Source organism: Kogia breviceps, chromosome 6, assembly GCF_026419965.1.
Source record: "Kogia breviceps isolate mKogBre1 chromosome 6, mKogBre1 haplotype 1, whole genome shotgun sequence".
NCBI classification, from domain to species: domain Eukaryota; kingdom Metazoa; phylum Chordata; class Mammalia; order Artiodactyla; family Physeteridae; genus Kogia; species Kogia breviceps.
This window is the reverse complement of record NC_081315.1, coordinates 128,899,195-128,923,063: the sequence shown is the minus strand read 5'-3', so window position 1 is coordinate 128,923,063 and position 23,869 is coordinate 128,899,195. Positions and strand designations below refer to the sequence as shown.

The 23,869-nt window shown below is 44.6% G+C and overlaps 1 protein-coding gene and 1 pseudogene across 2 annotated transcripts in view; both read right to left on the bottom strand.

Moving 5' to 3' along the window:
- FGF2 (fibroblast growth factor 2) overlaps nt 1-23,869 on the bottom strand; it is a 61,431-nt gene that overhangs the window by 28,397 nt on the left and 9,165 nt on the right. The window lies entirely within an intron of this gene.
- Nucleotides 18,081-18,588, bottom strand: LOC131758561 (succinate dehydrogenase cytochrome b560 subunit, mitochondrial-like; annotated as a pseudogene).

Sequence of the window (23,869 nt, the reverse complement as noted above, 5' to 3'; positions counted from 1 at the left end):
AGGACGACGTCCTGGGACACACCAACATTTTCAGGAGGAGTAGAGGGTGTAGAGCCAGCAGAGCCTGGAAAAGAGTGGTCGGGCAGGCCAACTCATGGGGGTAAGCACTGTGTACACACCTACACCCCCCACACACACCTCTACCACACACGCAGCTACACCCCCCCACACCTACACCGACACCACACACACCTACACCCCCCCCACACACACCTATACCACACACGTGCACACAGCTACACCAGCACCACACACACCTACACACATGCACCTACACCCCACAAACACACATGCATACACCTACACCACACACGCACACACACGCAGCTACACCCCCCACACACCTACACCGACACCACACACCTACAACCCCCACCTATACCACACACACGCACACAGCTACACCACACACACACACACACACGCCTACACCTACACCAGCACCACACATATCTACACACACACACCTACACCCCCCACACCTACACTGACACCACACACACCTATACCACACACACAGCTACACCCCACACACACCTACACCGACACCACACACACCTACACCCCCCCCAGACACCTATACCACTCACACGCACGCACCTACACCACACACACACCTACACCACACATACCTACACACACGCATACACCACACACACACCTACACTGGCACCACACACACCTATACCACACACACCTACACCACACACACGCACACACGCAGCTACACCCCCCACACACCTACACCGACACCACACACCACCTACACCACACACACATGCACAGATTCGGAAACTAAGGGACAAACCTTATTCTTTGTGGGTGGTACAATTTTCTGCATTAAAATTAAGAGACTAAATGCAAGGATTGGATCCTGGAGCAGAAAAAGGATGTCAGTGGAAAAAGTGGTGAAATTCAAATAAAGTCTGTAGTTTCGTTAACAGTAATGTATCAGTATCGGTTTTTTGGTTTTTTTTTTTTTACTTTTGACAAAAGTGCCATAGTTATGCAAGAAGTTAACCTTAGGGAAAGCAGGGTGAAGGGTATAGATGAACTCTGTAAAATCTTTGCAACTCTTCTATAAATCTTCTATAATTTTTCCTAAATAAAAAGTTTTTTGAAAGTCAAAATAAAATACAAATGCAGCACTGAAAATACTCCAGAAAGGTTGCTTGATACAAGAATATATAAAAATCAGTTGAGTTTCTGTTACCCACAACAAACTATCAGAACACATAATTTTTTTTTTTTTGAAGATACCATTTGAGATAATAACTAAAGGTACCAAGGACTTGTACGGAGAAAGATAAAAGTTTATTGAAAGTCATTCTGAAAAGACTTAAAAGGGGAGCTATGTATGCTTACCAATGGGAAGACTCAATATAGAGAGTCACTTCTCCCCCCATGTAGTCTATACATTTAATGAACCCCCCAAGAGTGGGCAGAAGTAGAAAACCAGGGGAGAGTAAAAACCAACTGAAGACAGAATCTCAAGTGGGACCTTTAAAAAGACCTTCAGTGTCTAATGGTACAAAAGAAGTCAGGTAATATAGGACTGAAAAGTAGTCACTGGATTAACCACAGGAAGAATTTGAGAACAGTTAATGCAAACAACTTCTTCAAGAATTCTGACTGAAATAAACCACAGAAATTAAATTGTAGTACTCAGAAAAAATAACATGGTGTCAAATGCACACATTTTGGACAAATTGGACAAATTTCAGACAGAATTGGACTCATCAGGCTTTACCACTTACTAGCTGAGCTTACCTCTTCACCTGCACAATGGAAAATAATTGCTATTGCACAAGGCTATAGTGAAAATTAAATATTAGATCTCTCTGCATATGTAAAAGTTTTAGTATAGCCTTGTAATCATCTATGTAACCACCATAGATGTTGGCCTCCTACGCTACACCTGCTTCTTCCTATTGCTTTGTTTTGAGATTCAAGGATTATATGTGTTAGGAAACCTTATACTTGATCTAGGACAGGATATCCAGAAAAGGGCAAGTATTATCTACAAAATGGCAGAGGCATCTTTCAGTAATGTCGTTTATGCTGTACATAGTGTCGTACCATACTGAGGCTGACTCTACCTATGGCAAATAAATTTATAGTTTCACTATTCTCAAGGGAAGTAAACTGAATGGTACTTACTGCAAGGAAGACACAAACCTTCCACAATTTCTCAATCTATTATCCTGTGTTTATTATTCCTTCATTTGACAAAATGGTATCAGTTGCCTCGTGTGTCAGGAACTGGTCTAGGAGCTAGAAATACAACAGTAGCCAAGATCTACAAAGTCTGTGCCCTCATGGAGCTTACATTCTGGTGGCAACTGCATGGTGTTTTAGTTGGGCCAGCATTAATGTTATTTCTCATTTAAATAATTTTAAGCTTAAGCAAAATGAAACTCTTAATTTAGTACACAAAAATAATCAGAAAGAAGTTGTCTAATACTATATTACGAAGTTCACTATATGGGTCTCCCGCTGACAAGCACTTATATTCCTGACATCCTCCTCTGAGAACACTGTACACATTTTAATTTCTTACTCATTCAAAACAAACATATTAATTTAAAACTTGGTGGTACAGTGTGTTAGCTTTCCAATATAATTATGTTTTTGAGTCAAGAAGTAACTGAGTCAGGTTTAGTAGTCTCCTTGGAACCGAAATTAATGAGTAACTGAAAACTAAATTCCAAGGCATAACCCACTGGTTTCTTTTCTTCTGTCAGGAATCACCCAATTTAATGCTGCAGACCAAGCACTGAAAACTTTTTAATGCAGACAACTGACAAAAGGGTGTATGTAACAAAAGAAACCCATTTGCTAAAACTGAAAAACTGTAAATCTCCGTATATATGTGGAATACCAGAGGTAATAATCAGCTAGATTAACAAAGATCAGCAACCTAAGTTTATTTATTTATTCCTTCTTTCCTTTTCTGTTTGACTAATTTGACGGACGAGCTTTACACTGCCTCTCTCCTTAAACTTTTTTTTATCATTTCCTTTTGCATATCATCCCAGAAACCAAAAACCACACATTCCATTCTTCTCACAACTCAACTGGCTGGTTAAAGTTTATAGATAAGAATACTGGACACACACACAGTTCTTTCAAATTCTTAGCAGCTCCTCGGTTTGCAAAGAAGGTTAAAGTTAAGCATCATACGAAAGAAAGAAAAATAGGAAGGAAGAAAGGAAGGGAGGACCTTAGAAATCCATGAATTCTTTCATTACTACTCAATCAGGACATGGCTTTATGAGTCTATTAAATCTTTCTCTGTGTATCAAACCTTATATCCACAAAGTAGAAATTGTTTTCATCGTGGGACTTAAGACTACCAAAGGTGACAAAATATTTTAAACAGTTTAAATAAAGGTAAGTGTAATAGGGGCTTCCCTGGTGGCGCAGTGGTTAAGAATCCGCCTGCCAATGCAGGGGACGTGGGTTCGAGCCCTGTTCCGGGAAGATCTCACATGCCGCGGAGCATCTAAGCGACTAAGCCACAACTATGGAGCCTGCGCTCTAGAGCCCACGAGCAACGACTATTGAAGCCCGCACGCCTAGAGCCCGTGCTCCGCAACAAGAGCAAAGAGTAGCCCCAGCTCACCGCAACTAGAGAAAGCCAGCGCACAGCAACAGAGACCCAACGCAGACAAATAAACGAAAACCTTTTTTAAGGTAAGTGTAATATAATATGTCTGAAATACCAAATTTCTTGCCATTTACGTCTAAGCCATATCATTTAATTTCTGCAATAAAATTTTTTTTAATGTACAGTTGATTTATGCCAAAGACAGGGCTGTTACAAGCAATTGCAATCCATAAAAACCTGCAGAAATCAATTTTCTCCAGTATCTCCTCTATTGGATCTCACACTTCATGTCCTAAAGTGGAAGCGTTTGAGGTAGCTAAGCTATAGATAAGAGCAAGTGTAACACAGGCCCAAACAGCTGTAGACATTAGATGATTCCTGATTCTTCTAATAACACAATGGCAATGGCTTTTACTTTGTAAGTGGCATCAAATAATGAAGTCATACTGATAGCAAGAAAGAGGGAAAGACTATTTGGCACCTCGTGGCATTCCAGAAGCTCAAAGTGCAATACAGGGTTAACGCAGAGCTGCACAGCAGCAAAGGTAACTTCAAAGACGGAGAGAAAAGGAAAGAGTTCAAAGTCTCAACACCCATCAGTAAACAATCACAACAGGTTGATAGGTGGAGAAAATAAAATACCTTCTCTCACCGTTTCCACAGCTACCAGGGGCCCCAGCCAATATCTGACTATTGTAGTGTCAGGGAGAGTGCAGAAATGCCTCCCACCCAGGTCATTTCTTGGCCTGCTTTGAAGCGGTGTGTAATTCAGGAGGGAAAATTCCGTCAACCTTTGGCAGGGGCATTTTCTGGCAATAGCTGCAGTAGCGACATCTTAGTGAGCTGGATTTCAGGACCAGACGCTGTCTCCTGGCATAGAACCCCAAGTCTAACACTGAGGGCACTCAGGTACCAGCTTCCACCTACAAAAAGTCCGCAGCCCTACATAAGTGTTAAAGGCTATTTCCCTCCCAGAGACCAACTGTTGGAGAATTGGTTCTAAAAATAAGCGGGCCACAAAATTACAGAAATGGAGAATAGATTGGCAGTTGCCAGAGGTGGGATTGGGGGAGTGAGTGTGGCTATAAAAGGGCAACCTGAGGAATCCTTGTGCTGATGGAAGTGTTCTGTGTCTTGGCTGTGTCGACGTCAATATCCTGGTGTGATACTGTAAAAGGTACTGCAAGATGTTACAGTTGGGGAAAAATGGGCAAAGGGGACATCGAATCTCTATTACTTCTTATAATTGTAGGTGAATGTAAAATTACCTCAAAGTTTTTTAAAATTAATTTTAAAAATATCAACCAACTAGTTCAAAATCTCATCTAGTTTAATAATCAATATTTGAAATACATGCTTTAAGATACAAAGAATTATTTGAGAGAGAAAAAAGCCAAGTAATGTAAAGAAGATAGACTCCTCTAGATATTATTTTTACTGTAAGTTCCGTTTCCATGGCAGAATAGAAATGGATGTAATTGAGAACCCACAGATTCCACAGGTGGAACGGCCCATAGACCCAATAATTTACCTCCAGTGTATGCAGGTTTTTCCATTCTACAACTTGTGCACTCACTAAGAGTGCCGTCCTATCTGGGCTCATGGAATAAAACACAATACAACACAGTACAATGATCGGATGCAGTTTCAGTTAACACTCCACTTTTATGATTTTACCCTAAGAGTCATGGGGAAAATATGAAATGATTCTAAGATGAATCACTGTTTGAAAATTCTTTTTTTTTGACGGCTTATTCTACTTATCAGCTTCTCAATTATTCAGAGGCTCACTACATGGTCTATGGGCTATTCCGCCACCACGGGTTCTCAATTTCTTCCATTCTCTATTCATAGCCTCTGAATACTCCCACTAGACAGTGACGGAACAGCAGGCAGAGCAGAGAAGGATGAAGTTCAAATACCACTTTTGCTACGCGTCTGTGGCCATACTGAAAAGTTAGGTGGTGGAAGGAGGTTATGTAAAGGTTATATGAAGACAAGACACAAAGATTTTGTATGCCTCAGACAGCTGAATGTTACAGAGCGTTACAGTTTTAATCAGTAAAAGAACGCTGAGAACTGCCCTGGTGACCCAAGAACATGCGGTCACTTCACATTTCTTCATATTTCCTGTAATGTTACTGAATAAACAGGATGTGCACCGGCTCCTGGGGCCGGCATCTGTGCTACTTATGAGAAGATGTCTTCCAGCAGAGGCCTTCCAAAGCTGGAGGTGGAAGCACCAGGTTTCAGAATTGCTGCTCTGTCGTCCGAGGAGATCAGAGGCAGGCAGGCCCCTGAGGAAGTCAACAGCCTAATAGGGACCAAATTGTTCAAAGTCAGACAGACCTTCAGTCAGGGGCAGCCCCTGCTACAGGCTGAAAAATATTTTCACTGAAAAATAACAGTTGATGTTTCTAAATGTTAGTTCTATAATACAAATCAATTCTTGAAAAATCCTTATCAACTCCTTTGGTTTGTCTCAGAGTGAAGAGTTCAGCATTTAAGGAACACTGAAAATACTTGTACTAAAAGCAGGGTAGCAAACTCAAAGGCCTACAGGGACCATGTGAGTAACAGACAAGAGAGAAGCACCGTGGTGGTAAGGTTAGGAGGGGCAGCCAATAGTGGGGACCATGATAAACCACATGCATATAAACCACATATACCACTGCCAACTGATGGGGCAGCCACTACTCAGTGCCAGCCGGGCGCTTGCAAGTACGTGCGCGCGCGCGCACACACACACACACACAGAGTTGTGGCTGGAATGTGGCTTGTGGATCACCAAGCTGAAATCCCTGTTTCAAAGGCTATTAATCTGGCCAGAGTGCCCTGAAATCACAAGAAGCTCACATAGAGAGTAATAGCAAAAATATAAACTGCCTAGGGCTTCCCTGGTGGCGCAGTGGTTGAGAGTCCGCCTGCCGATGCAGGGGACGCGGGTTCGTGCCCCGGTCCGGGAGGATCCCGCGTGGCGCGGAGCGGCTGGGCCCGTGAGCCATGGCCGCTGAGCCTGCGCGTCCGGAGCCTGTGCTCCGCAACGGGAGAGGCCGCGACAGTGAGAGGCCCACCCAAGAGACAGAGCACCTCCTGATTACAGCCTTTTCTTGGCGATTCTTTCTACCTTTTGGAAATACTTCTGGGATGATTTGAGAGAGCTGAGGTCTCTCTCAAAGCTAAGTGCCCCGTGGAGATAATGCGACCGGCTGGGCCGGTCATGCGCCTGCCCTAGGGGTGAATGCCAATCAGCTATTTGTGTTCCTGGCACTTCCTTCTGGATTGAGGAGTTCACATTCATCCTCAGAAATCACACAATTCAGGCGGCTCCAGAACAGAAAACAGAGCAGCAAGTGTGTGCCCGGGAAAGGGGGAGCTGCGGGGGAAAGGCACGCAGGGGCGCAGGGCGGGGAGGGCAGCTGCCCAGAGCGTTCCGGCCATTTAACTGCACTCTCCACACAGTCATTCTGCTTGACTGGTAAAATCATTCGGAAAACACCTCTCAAAGCAGCCTTAAGACAAGAGAGTTTTATTTGACCCTCATGAAAATAGCCTGGGCGGCACGTCTCTCAGTCAATGACGAGCTGTACTGCGGCCTCCACTTTGGAAAACCCCGACTGCAGCCAAGAGCTCAAGGCCCGTCTCCAAAACTTCGGAGGAGGCCCTCCCAAGGAAAGCTCTCGCCTGCATCCCCTGCCTGACATAGCTGGGTGGACTTAGTGGGAAGTTGGAAACGGCTCCTCTGCCCGAAAGTCTCCAGGAAGAAACAGGGCCCCTTCTTCGGCTGTGCTGAGAAGTTAACGGAATATCTTTAAAGGAATAACAGGGTCACAGTCAAAGAAGAGCATGGCTCCACCCCAAAGAATGCAGCTGCCTTGAAGTCCAAGTTAATAAAGTTAAGTGGACCACTTTGGAGTTAAGTTCTTTGAAATAGGGTGTTTGAAACTGTGGCTGAAAGTTGGCGGAGTGGGAGAGATTCTTCCAGTATGTTTGCCATTTCCGCACACGATATCTCAATTACTGAGGTTAAACACTATCGCTGGTTTCACAAAAATACGACGCCTCTGAAATGGAAATGAACAGTATCAAATTAATGTCAGGGATTAACTGAATAAGCTTGTTCAGCTTCCTCAGGTCAATGCCTCTCTATGTTTATCACTTTATAATGTTGTTCCCTCATATGAACAGGAAGTTATTCTTTCAAAGTCTAATTTTAAAATTTTTATCTGATCCAAAAGGTTTATAGATCTAAAAAGTAAAAAATGTAATAGGTTTATCTTCCCATGTTCCTAATATGTTTTATATTCTCCATCTACAGAAGAAACAGGTGCTCTCATGGTGCTGTGTAACTAGCTAAGTAAGCCTCACTCACCCCCACCGCGGCCAGCGTCTAGAGCACGTGTACTGAGTGCTGAACAAATTTTTTTTTTTTTTTTTTTGCGGTATGCGGGCCTCTCACTGTTGCGGCCTCTCCCGTTGCGGAGCACAGGCTCCGGACGCGCAGGCTCAGCGGCCATGGCTCACGGGCCCAGCCACTCCGCTGCATGTGAGATCTTCCAGGACCGGGGCGCGAACCCGTGACCCCTGCATCGGCAGGCGGACTCTCAACCACTGCGCCACCAGGGAAGCCCCCCAAATGTCTGTTTTTAATGGTGAAGATAATTCATGGAACTGCCTTCTGCATCTCTCTCCATTCAATATAAGAGAACATACATCTTTTTAGACTTTGTTGATGTTGTCCGTTTTAGTTAATAAAAAGTCTAACTTTAAGTTTTGCTTATGTTCTCCATCCAACAAACATTTATGAGGCACTCCGTGTGCGCCAAGCACCACATGAGAACATACACTCGGCACCACTGATAATAAAACCAGACTACGTGGATATAAAACCCAACTGAGCCAGGAGTAGTGAAATGAACGAGACAGTTCAAGATTTTTTTTCAACTTAAGGAATTCCATTAAAACGGATCTAATTTCCAACCCCCTGAAATATCTGATTTCCCCCTTTTCCTCCTACCTAGTTCTCAAAAACACAAATAGCAACGATAAACTCCCTTCCATATTACATTTTATCTTCAAGATTTTTGCTCTGCCTCCACATCACCTCCTCCATTCCCCTCTGTGTTCAAAGATATTTATAATGTAGATGGACTGAAACTCTTCCATTTTAAGTACCTTCCCTCCTCACTCACTGATTCTGAAGGGTAGATGACATACAATAGTGGAAAAAAGAGTTGTATTAATGGAGTAGGGTCCAATAAATAAGGGCCTTGGGGGCTTCCCTGGTGGCGCAGTGGTTGAGAGTCCGCCTGCCGATGCAGGGGACACGGGTTCGTGCCCTGGTCCGGGAGGATCCCACATGCCGCGGAGCGACTGGGCCCGTGAGCCGTGGCCGCTGGGCCTGCGCGTCCGGAGCCTGTGCTCCGCAACGGGAGAGGCCACGGCAGTGAGAGGCCCGCATACCAAAAAAAAAAAAAAAAAAAAGGGCCTTGGGAAAAAAAGCAGGTTTAATGCAACAGGTTAGATTTAATGCAGTAAGAACAACAAATATACTGCAGGTTCTTGAAAAGAAAGGCATCAGACTGAAAGCAGTGTTTAAAGAAAACCTAACTAAAAGGTTACTGCAGCCATACACGTGTAAGATAATAAGGATATGGACTTTGAAAGTGGCAGTAAGAACAGAGAACAAAGGAATAAATGCCAGGGTTTCATGAAGTCTGGATTTTGGTAAAAAACAAAAAACAAGAAGGGGGAAAAAGTTATGTTTGGGTTTTCAACTTGGAAATAAGGGAAAATGATGGAATAATTTGGGAAGAAAGTTGACACAATGAGGATATCCAGTTTATGATCCAGCACCAGCTTCCTGCTCATCAAGGAGAGCAATGAATTGCTTATTTGATTGGAAGTGAATTAGTTACGTTCAAGCTTACAGAGTGACATCCAAGTGAAGTTGTTTTCCAGACAGTAGGGGTTTGGAAACTGGATGTGGTAGAGACTTATTTTGGTGGCTCCAATGAACCACACCTCTTGATAGTCATACCTTGTGTAGCCCCTCCCATATTGACTCTAGTCTTGGGCCATGTTGCCTGAATTCAGTCAATGGGACATTAGCAAACATGACGTGAACAGTGCTTACAGATTGGAGCTCTGGTCTGGCGATCCAGCCTCTATGTAAAGAAGCCCTAGCTAGTCTCATGGAGAGACCGCGTGGAGAAAGGAACAAATCACTGGAGTTTCAGTTACCCTGCCAAGGCACCAGACACGTAAGTAAAGCCATTTTAGGTATTCCTGTTCCAGCCACCATTTGACTGCAGCTGCATGAGAAATCTCAAACTGTGCTAGCAGAAGAACCATCTAGCTGAACTACAGTCAATACACAGAATCATGAGAAACAATAAAATGGTAGTTTTAGGCCATTAAATTTTGAGATGTTTGTTACACAGCAATAAATATCTCAAGCATTGGAGGACAGACGAGATATAAGTCTATCAGTAAACAGCAGCCACAGCTAACATTCATTAAGGGCTTACTATCTGACACATTAATACAACATTATTAACACGGTAGCTATTATCAGCTAGCATCCCTGCCTGGCAGACAGATGAGGAAACTGGTATTTAAAGAAATGAAGTAACTTCACCCAAGATCATACAACTAGAAAGGCACAGCTGAGACCTAAACCCAGGTCTACCTGTTGCCTGCACAAATGTGAAAGACAAGAATGACCTTAACAGAGGAGTGAGAATAAAGGGGAGAGGGGGCTGGGGGTAGGACCAGGGCAGAAAGAACAACGACTTGATTACAGTTTTGCATTTTTCTCTAATTTCAAGAATAGCTGTTCAACACAGTCTAGTTAGGGAGTGAATCAAATCTAGCCCCTATTTAGAAAGCCAGCTTCTGTTGTCCTTCTCCCTCTGCACTTAACTCTGATAACAGCAGGTGAACACTACAGCCACGTGTACAGTCACTGGTTGACCCCATACGTCTTTTGCTTTAAGATCATCACTGGCCATCTCCAGGGACACGCCTGACACAAAGTGCCCTCTTTTCTGGGCTCACACTCTTTTCCTTTGGTCATGCCTATTTCTGATGATATCATCAGCCCTTCCCCAAAACTGATTGTTGAAACCCTCCAGCAGAATCTGAGTAAAAAATCCTGAGCGCTTGGGCCTTGGAAATCATCTAGTGCAGACTTTTCAGTTCAAGATAAGGAAGCAGTGTCCCAGGTTGGTGGATTGCTTTGCCCAAGATCACCTAAGGACCCAGGGTCAAAAGTCAGCAGCAGTCCTAACCCTCCTCTCTTGCTGGCTGCAGAGCCAAACTTCCCTGAGAAGCATGTCACACTATTGTTTTCTCATCTGCCATTCTTCAAGAAATAGCTGGTTGAAATAACACTGAAATTGTGCCTTGTTCCAAGCAGTGAGTTGTGTGATGATGGAGAGGGTAGGGGGAAACCGGCGAATGGAGAAAAATACGAAGAAGTAAGGGAATTTATCTCCCCAAAGAAAATCTTCTTATACTATGTCTTCTTATTCCTCATTAATAAAAAGACAAAGAGTTAATTGCTATAGTTTATCAAGTTAAAAAAAAAAAAGTCACAAAAGTACACAAATAGCAAAGCAAATAGCATCTGGCTCTAATACTCACACTTCGATCCCAAAAAGGAGCCTAAAATCATAATTATTGAATGTATTTCCTTTCTCTGTGCCACGGAAAGTCATCATTTGGTTTTCTTTTGCTCCTTTCTCCTTCCCAGAGTTGGAATACCTCTCTGAAGAGAATGCCAAGAGCCCACACAACTAATTTCTCAGGAGTTTTGAATATGAAAGTCTGTTTCAGCCTAAATCTTCTCTTGCATATTCCTGGGTGTGTGTTTGTTTTTCTTCTCTTTCTTCCTTTCCCTCTCCACTTTCTACCTCCCTTGCCCTGTCTCCTCCCCTGATTTAATTTATCCTTTCTGCTTCCTCCAAAATATATATGAGGTTACTACAAAGAGAAAAAAAAATCAGACATCTATTAAGGCATCCACCATTATCTCGACATTATTTTTAGAGGAATAGGAAAGGCCTAATTTAGGCACAGAAAGTGATTCTTCTTGAGATGCTCTGAATTGAAACCTCTTATCTCAGGCATGGAAGGGAGTCGTCCTCCCAAGTAAACTGTTCCAAGACCAGACACAAAATACAGCTCACTTTGTTCAACTCATACTTCTTACTGTAATTATCTTTCTCCCCCCACCCCCAAGAATTTCTAAAGTATTTTACCTTCTATCTCTAGGGGAAGGGTGATTTTCACATGAAGAAAAGATTATTCAAAATCTAGGCACATTCTTCCAGCTGGACAATACAGGGATCAAACTCCTGATTTGCATTTTTTTCAGATTCATGGAGAGAACTTTTAAACCAGGAAGGTGCTTTGCAGATCACCTGTCGCAACACCGATGTTTTTTAAAATAGGAAACAGTCGCTTTGACCAAAAGATGTTTTCCTTACCCCACCCAGACCTCTCCCCCTCGCGACACTCAAATCCTAAGGGCTGCTGGCCACCACAGGCCATTGCAACACCACTGGGAGCTAAACACACTGGGGCCCAGCCAGTTCTTCCAAACAGCCATTTTCCACTGGAATCGGGCCTCTTCCCTCTCAGCACATGCAGCTGTTTTCTGGCTTCCTGCAACGGCATCTAATAGAAACTTCCCACCACCATACTAAAGTCTTTCATCCTTCAAGGTCCACGCCCTCTCTTCCTCCTTGTCAGTGCTACCCACTGACTGCCACTGTCACTCACTGAAGACCTTGGAATTGGGCACCCCGCACCTCTTGCCATCATCTGGAGAGATGGCACTGTGTTCGTGCAGAAGGCCAACCAACAATCGAGCCTCCGAGATCCTTGGCTTATGGAGCCTAGCAGCCTGCATTCACCACTCTCATGGCCAGGCCATCATTCGAGAGCGGCTTCGCCTCAAACTCCAACATGGTATAACCTCATTTCCTTCGGCTGGTTCTTCAGCCGCTTTGACGTACATGGCGGAGTCAGGTTCAGTTATCTACCCGTCCGTAGCCTCTTGGGCTTCCCTCCTTATCGCTCTGAACTCTGCGGGGCATAACTCAGTTCTCCTGCTTTTTTCTTTCTCGCACTTCTGCAACCTAAGCTCCAATTTCTGGATCGATATAGCCATCTGGCTTCTCCACTCCTGCACTTGCGCTGTTGAAACCTACACAGTGGAAACGTCCCCATAAGTGACACAACCATCCAGACTGGTGTTATTATGAATGTGGGTCTCCAGCCTCAGGCGAGCCACCGGCGACCGTGGGCACTGGTCTCCGTCCGCTCCCATTCCCTACGGCAGCCGTAAGACTCAGAGCTGGTTCTACAGGTCCAGCCCACAGCCATACCTCCCTCCCGGAGGTAACACTGTCTCCTGCTTCAAAGAAAAACTGAACATCGCAGACCTAGGCCCCCTCATACCTAAAGCATACTCACTCATACTGTGCTGGCCAAGCTAAGCTCATCATTTAGTGGAACACATTTGTCTTTTCTTTCTCTCTCTCTCTCTCTTTTTTTTTTTTTTAAACAGCCACTAAGCCACCAAAGAGGGTTTGTCATTTTGTGCTATTTTGCTACAAAATCGGCACACTGAAATCTCTGTGTATCCGGTGGTGGTGTCTGGCATGGCCTTATAGCTCCCCAGTGGGGAGGCACCTCGCCCCTGAGGACATAAAGATAAACAAAGAGGCCCAGTCAAGGAGACCCAACAGTCCAGGGTGCAGGTAAGGGAGACGGGCAGTGCATGGAAAATCTCCCCTGCTCTTGGCCCAGCACCTAATCAAAGTCCCTCACATCCCCAGCTCCCTCCCTATAGTGCTGGTGATGTAGTCTGCGAAGTAGAAAGGCAGCACATCTCCCCCTTCCCTTACTTCTCTGTCATCTTGGACCTCTCAGGAGGCTCAGACAACTGACAACGGAAGCGCCTCTAGTTATGCTGATACCCCTGCTTCTAATCAGTGCTAGTTTTTTTGTTTGTTTGTTTGTTTGTTTTTTTGCGGTACGCGGGCCTCTCACTGTTGTGGCCTCTCCCGTTGCGGAGCACAGGCTCCGGACGCACAGGCTCAGCGGCCATGGCTCACGGGCTTAGTTGCTCCGCGGCACGTGGGATCCTCCCGGACCGGGGCACGAACCCGTGTCCCCTGCATCGGCAGGCGGATTCTCAACCACTGCGCCACCAGGGAAGCCCTAATCAGTGCTAGTTTGAGGATGATGTAAGACAGGAGCAACAGATGTTTCCAATCACAGTCTAGAATATGACTTTAAAAAAAACCTAACACCTCTTCTGCCCCATCAGACTGCAGCCTCAACTGCCCTCTGCTGTCTGGTCCTCAGAAACAGGCATCTGAGGCCCAGTTCACTTCTGTGATGAGGGACGAGCAGGGGGGCCTTTGGAGCAGATGGCAGCTGACAGAGAGCAGGGACAGCAGTAGTACTATCTGTGACCACAGGCGACGGCCTCAAACATCTCCACATGTAAGTATTACTCTGATCTTGCTGGGAATCCTTGTTTGTTTGTTGATTTTAATAATATCCTTTCTTCTGGAATAGGATCATTATTCCTGTTTTCAGAAATCCTAAGGAAGCAAAACTAACTCACGTATGTTGGGGGAAGGAAAAGAGAACCAGAAGAAAAAAGCTAATGAAAAACAGTACAGAGGTTCCTCAGAAAATTAAAAATAAAACTACCGTATGATCCAACAATTCCACTTGTGGTTATTTATACAAAGAAAACAAAATCACTAGCTCAAAAAGAAAATCTGCACCCATGTTCACTGCAGCATTGTTTACAATAGCCAAGACATGGAGACCACTTGCGTCCATCATTGATGGATGAATGGATAAAGAAAATGTGAAATACACACACACACGAATATTATTCAGCCATAAAAAAGAAGGAAATCCTGATCCATCTGGATGGATCTCAAGGGCATTATGCTAAGTGAAATAAGTCAGACAAAGATGTATGCTGTATGATATCATTTATGTGTGGAATCTTAAAAAAAAAAAGAAACCTCTTAGATACGGAGAACAGATTGATTAATCAACTGCCGAGCCAGGGGGCTGGGAAGGTGGACAAAATAGGTAAAGGAGGTCTAAATGCACAAACTTCAAATTATAAGATAATTAAGTCCTGCGGATGTAATGTATAGTACAGTGACTATAGTTAACAATACTGTGCTGTATAATTAAAAGCTGCTAGAAGGGTAGATCTTTTTTTTTTTTTTTTTTTTTTTTTTTTTTTTTGTGGTACGCGGGCCTCTCCCGTTGCGGAGCACAGGCTCCGAACGCGCAGGCTCAGCGGCCACGGCTCACGTGCCAGGATCTTCCCGGACCGGGGCACGAACCTGTGTCCCCTGCATCAGCAGGCGGACTCTCAACCGCTGCGCCACCAGGGAAGCCCAGAAGAGTAGATCTTAAAAGTTCTCATCGTAAGAAAAAAAAAATCTTTATCTATGTGAGATGATAGATGTTCACTAAACTTACTGTGGTGGTCAGTTCATAATATATACATCTATCAAATCATTATGTTGTATAACTAAAACTAGTACAATGCTGTATGTCAATTATATCTCAATTTAGAAGAGGAAAAGGGAGGGGAGGAGGGAGAGGAGAAAGAAGCTAGCCTCCATGTTCCCTGGCGAGCACCAGTCATGGAAGGTGGAGCCTCACTGGGGTCTCAGTGAGGACCAAAGCAAAATGATCTCAGCATGAACAGGAGGCCAGTCTCAGTCTCGTGCCTCTCTCAGGAACCCTCCACCCCACGTCCTTGGGATATCACTGTCAATAAGGGGGTCCTATCCAAGTCAGGGTTGAACACTTAGGCCAGTCTAGGATTTATGCCAACAAGGGCCCTGCGATGGTTAATGTCATGTGTCAACTTGGCTGGGCCACGGTGCCCAGATATTTGGTCAAACATTATTCTGGATGTTTCTGTGAGGGGTGTTTTTGGATGAGGTTTATATTTGAAGTGGTGGACTTTGAATGAAGTGGACCGTCCCCCATAATGTGGGTGGCCTCATCCAATCACTTTGAAGGCCTAGTAGAACAAAAGACTGACCTTCCCTGAGCCAGAAGGAATTCTGCCAGCAGACGGCCTTCTGAACTTGAACTACAACACTGGCTCTCCTCTGGCTCTCCAGCCTAACAAGGCTTCCAGCTTCCATAATCACATGAATCAATTTCTTAAAATAAATCCCTCCTTCCCTCTCCCCCCTCCCTCTCCTACTCTATCTCATCTGTATCTCCTAATGGTTCTGTTTCCCTGGAGAACCCTGACTGATTCAGTCCTCCTACAAATTGCATTGCTAGGTCATCAGGAGATAAGCAGCTGTTTAGCTGCCGCCCTAGGGTGACATCTTCACCAGCATCTGCACCAGCAGGGCTAGCCTCTGTGATGAGACTCCAAAGTCAGGCTGACCTTCAGTGAGCACTGCTGCTCGGATGTCAAACCCCGTCCACAGGGTCAGTCCAAACTGCACCCGCGCTGCTCTCCTCCCTTCCCAGAGTCTCCTTGCTTCCATTAAACTTACTCCATCCTCTGTGATCTGATCCAGTCCCTTCATGTCTCTTCCAGCCCACTGTTGCACCAGTGTAGGACTTTCCCAAAGAACACGGTTATGATTCACCTTAAAAAAGTAAACGAGGGCTTCCCTGGTGGCGCAGGGGTTGAGAGTCTGCCTGCTAATGCAGGGGACACGGGTTCGAGCCCTGATCTGGGAAGATCCCACATGCCGCGGAGCAACTGGGCCCGTGAGCCATGACTACTGAGCCTGCGTGTCCGGAGCCTGTGCTCCGCAACGAGAGAGGCCGCGATAGTGAGAGGCCCGCGCACCGCGATGAAGAGTGGCCCCCGCTCGCCGCAACTGGAGAAAGCCCTGGCGCAGAAACGGAGACCCAACACTGCCAAAATAAATAAATTAATAAACTCCTACCCCCAACATCTTCTTTATTAAAAAAAAAAAAAAAAGTAAACGATATTATGCAGAATATGTTTAGATTTAGATTTTTGGTATGCTTTGACTTAGAATGTACAGTGAATTAGAAATAATTAAGCACCATTTCCCAAAGCAAAGTAAAGCAGTTTTACTGATAACGACCAAGGCCATGCATCTGAGTGGGGCTTAAGAGGAAATAAGCCAAAGAATGGATGAGGGAGTGAGAAGTGGGTTCCTTCAAGGGGGCAGGCATAGGCCTGGGCACTGCTCACCAACCATCAGTCAACTAGGGTGCAGCGTCCATCTGTGTGACCCATGGCTAAAGACCCCGCCCACAGCTCCACCCTCCCAAGACAGAAGCCTCTCGGTTACCGTCTCATCTCTCTCTGTCCCTTCATATTCACACACCCCAGAGAACAGTATCCACCATCTGTCTCTGCTCCCTCACTCCCATTCATCCTTCTCAGAAATGTTTATATAAATAATAGGTGGATATGTAACTGTTCAAATTTTCCAAATACATAGATAAAGAAGTAAAGATTCCCCTTCATTTCTTCTCTCTCAATCCTAGCCCCCTCTCCAAAGCTATAAGCACGAGTTAGCAGTTTGGTATATACATCCTTTTCGGCTCTTAGCCTACCTATTGACTCCATAAGTATATAGTTCTTTTGTGTGTGTGTGCATTTTTATAAATGGGGTAAATTTTTTGTGTTATTCCAATAATTTCCTTTTTGTTTCCAAAGACAAAATGATCTTTTTAATTCAGTTTCAGAAAAAGCTGTCACACGAATTTGGCTTAGAAGACATGACAGTAAGAGGCTTGGTTTTTCTGTAAATGCAAGGAAAAGAAATAACCGTTCATAGGTTCAATGATAATTTTCTGGATCTTCCTCTTGCATCAAACGCTGTATATCTTCTCCCCAAAGCACCTGCCCCAAGAGCCAACTCACTCTCTTTATCTGCCTCTAGCCGGGACAGGCTAAGTCCCCTCCACCAGCCCTCTCTTCTTTCAGTCACCCTGTGTTGGTGCTAAAGACCTTGGTCTCCGACCAATGAACAGAATCGTCCTTTAAGCCAGCAACCCACACGCAGCGGGACCTAAAGCGCCACTCCCAGTGCCCATGGCAGAGGCCACAGAGCTGGCATTGTTTCCACTGTCTCAGGGAAAAGGAGCCAAAAGCTGACCCTCAGAACAAAGCAAGGCCTAATATGAAGAAAGACTGAGCGCTCCCAGGCCCAGAGTAGGCTGCAAGCTACGGTCAGGAACAGGGAATTACTGCAGTCATTCCACCTTTAGAAATAAATACGGGGAATCCTGGACCCTTTTCCACTCCTATGGTTCTATGGGTCCTCTACTGCTGAGCTCCAAGGGGATCTGCAAGCACAAAAGGGTCTAAACAAATCAGGAGCACTTTGCCCTGGCTGAGGATAAGAGTGACAGCAGGAAGACAGCTCTGTAGGCAGATGATGCTGGCAACGTCGGCTCTTCACAGGGCTGCCAGCCCTACGGAGGACAACACAGTAGGAACCAAGACAAGCACTCCAGACTGGCATAGCTGGGGAATTGTCAGGCCCTTTCTGGATCCCACGTCAGGAGTCAGATCCCATTCCAGGTGGGACACGGGAGAAGGAAGATGAGTGCACATTTGTCTGTGTGGATCAGTGCCGGCCCCAAATACAGGGAACCTCACAAGTTCCAAGTGAGACTCAAAGCTCCCAGGGATCAAAAGGGCCGACAAGCACAAAGAGAGACCCCTGACTCAAGGCAATCCCAGTGCCGTGGTGGCAAATGAACATCACCATGGGAAGAGACCAGCTACACACAGCGATACAGGGAGACAAAGGGTGCTCTGAGCCACTGTTGCTATTCCAGAACTTCTCCATCTCCTCTTTGGCTGTGGTTTCCAAAGGAACGGCATTTCTGATACAGAGCTGAGGACCAAGGTGGGTGCAGAGGCAATGACGGCCAACATGTCTCAACAAGAGCACAGCCATCTTGGGTTCTGGCCTGGACAGAAGTCCAATCATTTCCTTTTTTCGCTTGACAAAACGGAGACCCTTCTATTCTAATGTATGTACCTCACTTATGATGGGTCAGGCAATGATGTAAGAGATCTACATTCCTCAACATGGCTACCACGATAAATTTCCCAACTCTCCTCCCGACTCCCCGCCGTGTCCCCTTCAATGCACCCACACACCTGCCTGAGTGAGTTTACAAAGGCCCAAATCTGATATTCTTATTCTTTTTTTTTTTTTTTTTTTTTTTTTTTTTTGTGGTACGCGGGCCTCTCACTGCTGTGGCCTCTCCCGTTGCGGAGCACGGGCTCCGGACGCGCAGGCTCAGCGGCCATGGCTCACGGGCCCAGCTGCTCCGCGGCACGTGGGATCTTCCCGGACCGGGGCACGAACCCGCGTCCCCTGCACCGGCAGGCGGATTCTCAACCACTGCGCCACCAGGGAAGCCCTGATATTCTTATTCTTATGATTAAACTCTTTCACTGACTCCCCACTGCCTTGAGGATAAAGACCAAATTGTTAGCATGGCTTACAAAGCACATCACAATCCAGGCCCTTCCGTATATCAGGACAAAACTACAATTCGAAAAGATACATGCACCCCTGTGTTCACAGCAGCTCTATTTACAACAGCCAAGACATGGAAACAACCTAAGTGTCCATCAACAGATGACTGGATAAAGCAGATGTGGTATACGTATAAAATGGACTACTACTCAGCCATAAGAAAAATGACATAACGCCATTTGCAGCTGCATGAATGGACCCAGAGATCATCATACTAAGCAAAGTCAGAAAGACAAATACCATATGATATCATTCATATGTGGAATCTAAAATATGACACAAATGAACTTATCTATGAAACAGACTCACAGACATAAAGATCAGACTTGTGGGGCTTCCCTGGTGGCGCAGTGGTTGAGAGTCCGCCTGCCGATGCAGGGGACGCGGGTTCGTGCCCCGGTCCGGGAAGATCCCACGTGCCGCGGAGCGGCTGGGCCCGTGAGCCGTGGCCGCTGAGCCTGCGCGTCCGCAGCCTGCGCTCCGCAATGGGAGAGGCCACAACGGTGAGAGGCCCGCGTACCGCAAAAAGTAAAAAATCAGACTTGTGGTTGTCAAGGGGGAGGGGGAGAGAGGGAAGGTTGGACTGAGAGTTCGGGACTAGCAGATGCAAAGTCTTATATAAAGAGTGGATAAACAACAAAGATATACAGCACAGGGAAGGATACCCAATATTTTGTAATAACCTATAAGGGAAAAGAATCCAAAAAGAAATAGATACATGTGTATGTACAACTGAATCATGTGCTGTACACCAGAAACTAACACAACTTTGTAAATCAACTATACTTCAATTTAAAAAAAAGAATCCTGGCCCTTCCTACGTGGCTGGCCTTACCTCTTACTATAACCCTACACTCTAGCCATGCCAAAATGTTTGCTGCTCCCAAAGCAGACCAGGCCTGGAGCTGCTTCCTTGGCCTGCATGCCCTTATGTGCCTTCCAAGAAAAATTAGTTGAGTTGCAAAACATATATAAATAACCAAATGAAGTCTGCTGCTGTATGGGAATGTTAGCCATACTGCTGCTGTTAAAAGTGGTATAGAGGGTCTAGCAAAAACTGTTAATTCTGTTTAGAATAAGGACCTAAAGCATCACTTTTTGGTGGCAATTAGATAACAGAGTCAGCTGCCAGGCAAACACCTAGTTGCCTCCCAACACCCAGGCCAGGAGCCCCTCCTGTTTGAAACCTTTTCTGAGTTCCCTGTAGAATCACTGTCCTCCTTAGTATGATCTCACTCTTCCCCCAGGACACAACACAAGCAAAGCATCCATAACATTTCGGTGTCCTTACTGACTTACATCTCTTTCTTGTCCTGCTGGACAATATACACCGTAAGGGGCAGAGGCCTACATTTTTTTAATTGAAGTAAAGTATTTTAAATTCAATTTTAATTGACTTAAAATATTGTGTTAGTTTCAGGTGGTAGGTGCCTACATTATCTGACTTTTAATCCCCAGCACCCAATGCTATATATGACAATATAGTAGAAATTTTGTGGTTAAAATGGCAAATCAAAAAATATGTTATTTTTATTGAGGTACAACTTAATATTTAAGATGAGTTACAAAGATATTGACAATATACCAAGACCAAAAACAAACAAACAAAAACTTTAAAAATGGCTTTTAAATAAGACAAATAGAAAATAAGAGTTAAAAATTGGTGTGCGGGGCTTCCCTGGTGGCGCAGTGGTTGAGAGTCCGCCTGCCGATGCAGGGGACACGGGTTCGTGCCCCGGTCCGGGAAGATCCCACATGCCGTGGAGCGGCTGGGCCCGTGAGCCGTGGCCGCTGGGCCTGCGCGTCCGGAGCCTGTGCTCCGCAACGGGAGAGGCCGCAACAGTGAGAGGCCCGCGTACCGCAAAAAAAAAAAAAAAAAGAAAAAACAAACAAACAACAAAAAAAATTGGTGAGGCCAGGACTAGATTACTATACTTGCTAGAAGCACACCACATATTCAGCTTTCTAGAAGCCAGTAGCCAAAACAAGTTTCCCAGTCCATAAGGTTAGAACAAACTGGCCACTAAGGAGAAGCATAACTAGTCCTGACATGGTTACCACAGAGAAATTTCTCTCAGGAGTCCTCAGAGGGGACACTATGTAATGAGGTAAACAGCAGCTTTACATATTTCTTAGAATTAACAGACACCAGTTTCGGAGAGATGTTACTCTCGAAAATCGTTTACCATAAACGACAGTCTCACACCAACACATTCAAATTGGTTCTCTCGCTGATGGTCAGGTTAATTAGAAGATACACCTTAGTTATTAGTGGTAGTATCCTTAACATATTTTGGACCATGGACAACTTTTTGAGAACCTGATAAAATGTTATGTATCTTCTCCTCAGAAACAACACCCTGACATCGTATTTTGCATCTATTTTCAGGAGATTATGGAAACCTGGACCACCCATGTTAAAATCCACAACCCGGAGGAAAGATGTACTATAGATCCTTGAGTCAGGCCTCCATAAGTATTATTTCCCACAGCGGGACCTTAAAAAAGTGCTGCTCTCTGGCCTATGGGCTGAATTGTAAAGAACCATGTGCTTTAACTGTCAGCCATGGTGAGCATTAGGCTCCTTCTAGAAAAACAGAGGTGCCTACAAGGAACACCCAGTCACTTCTGGAGGTGATACCATGGGCAAGGCCAAGAATCTCCAGAATTCTACAACACAAAAGCTCTGCAGTCCTACATCATTAAGCATGGCCAAAAATAATTTAAGTCTGGAAAATATTCAACATAGGTATAACCAAATAGATATCCCAACTGGTATTTTTTTCCCCCTAATCTCATTAAAACACTCAAAGACTATCTACTTTTTACGTCATGTAACTTCCTGCAATGCGTTCCAAGAAAAATTAGTTGAGCTGCAAAACATATGTGTAAATCACTAAATGAATTCTCCTGCTGTATGGGGATGTGAGCTACACTGCCGTTAAAAGTTGGGTGGAAGTCTAGCCAAAATTATAACCCTGAATTAGAATAAGAATCTAAAGCTTCACTTTTGGGTCATAATTAGAAAACAGAGTCAGCTGTCTATTAAGAATACTTTTAGATTATGATAATAAGTTCATATCACCAATTTATCTTCAATTTTTTTACCTTTTAGAGGGAGAGCATACTTCCAGTTCATTAAAAGTGATACAGTCCTTCGCCTGGCCTTAGAAACCCAAACATGAAAAACTCTAGACTCTCTCCCAAAGAAAATGTATTTCTTTTGTAGAAGGTTACTATGAGAAGTTTGGTCTGATATTCCACTGAACTGAACATATCAAGCCTATGTATGTTACTACTCTCCCATTATATATTACCCTATTTACTACTTTCTGTGTTATTTTCTTTTCTCAGTATTCTCAAGACTCTTGGAATTTTTTTTTTTTTTTTCCGAGGAACTACATCAAGCTTACTACCTATATAGAGTTTCCGGAAAATAGCTTTATCCCACTTTTTGATATATAAGACAACCACTCATCTGCTGGTAACTTTCCTATTCTCTATCATTCGCACAGACTTTCAACAGTGCCCACATCTGTAAGCAATGTGTGTACCAGGGGACCGGACTGTTTCGAGTCCATGTTTCTCTGAGGAGAGGAATAACAAGATAGGAGCTGCTCTCTGGAAAGATTACTCTTCCGAAGAACAATATCCAGTTGATTAGATGTGTTATGGTCTGAACTGTATCTCCTACCCCCCGCTGCCCCAAACTCATATGTTGAAGCCCTAGGCCTCAGTAGCTCAGAAAATGACTATTTGGAGATAGGGCCTCTGAAGAGGTGATGAAATTAAAATGAGTCCACTGGGGTGGGCCCTAACCAAATCTGAACCAAGAAGAGGAGGTTTGTATGTGTGCAAAGAGAGATCACGTGAAAGGGCAGCAAGAAGGCAGCTGTCTGTGAGCCAAGAAGAAGTCTCAGAAAGACCAAACCTGCAGACACTTTAATCTTGGACTTCCAGGCTTCAGAACTACGGGAAAATTAATTTCTGTTGTTTGAATCACTCAGCCCACGGTATTTTGTTATGGCAGCCCTAGCAAACTTACACAGATGGGAAAGGCTAGAAGCCACTGGCAACAGTCAGGCACAGAACTAGAGCAGCTGTGGCAACAATGCAGAGGCCAGCGTGAGTGGAAAAGGCACTGCAGGACCGAAATACACAGGGCCTGACAAAGGGACGTGAGGACTGAGGAAAATGAAGAGTAGACATTTACTCCAAGAGATGGGCATGGTTGGCAAGAAACTTTTTTAAGTATATTTTATATTTTAAAATACAGGGGAGTCAAAAAAGGGAGGCAAGTGATTCCAAGGGAAGAGGAGTTTCATTTTTGATTTTAGACACATTTCTAGATGTGTCTGGCTAAGCACTTTCTTTGTATCTTTTGTGTCATCTTGGTCTTTATTTCCTCACATACTAGACCATCCAAACAATTACTGGTTGACTGAAAATCTCACTTGGTGAAGAAGATTAAAATAAAACAGGTCCAAGTACATCTGCTTTTTTTCTTTGGGTTGCTTTTTAAATCTTACACCACATGTCCTTAAAGAGTGAGCCTATCTTGAATTTCCTTGAAAGGGCCTAACTGTAATTTTTTTTTTTTTTTTTTTTTTTTTTTTTTTGCGGTACGCGGGCCTCTCACTGCTGTGGCCTCTCCCGTTGCGGAGCACAGGCTCCGGACGCGCAGGCTCAG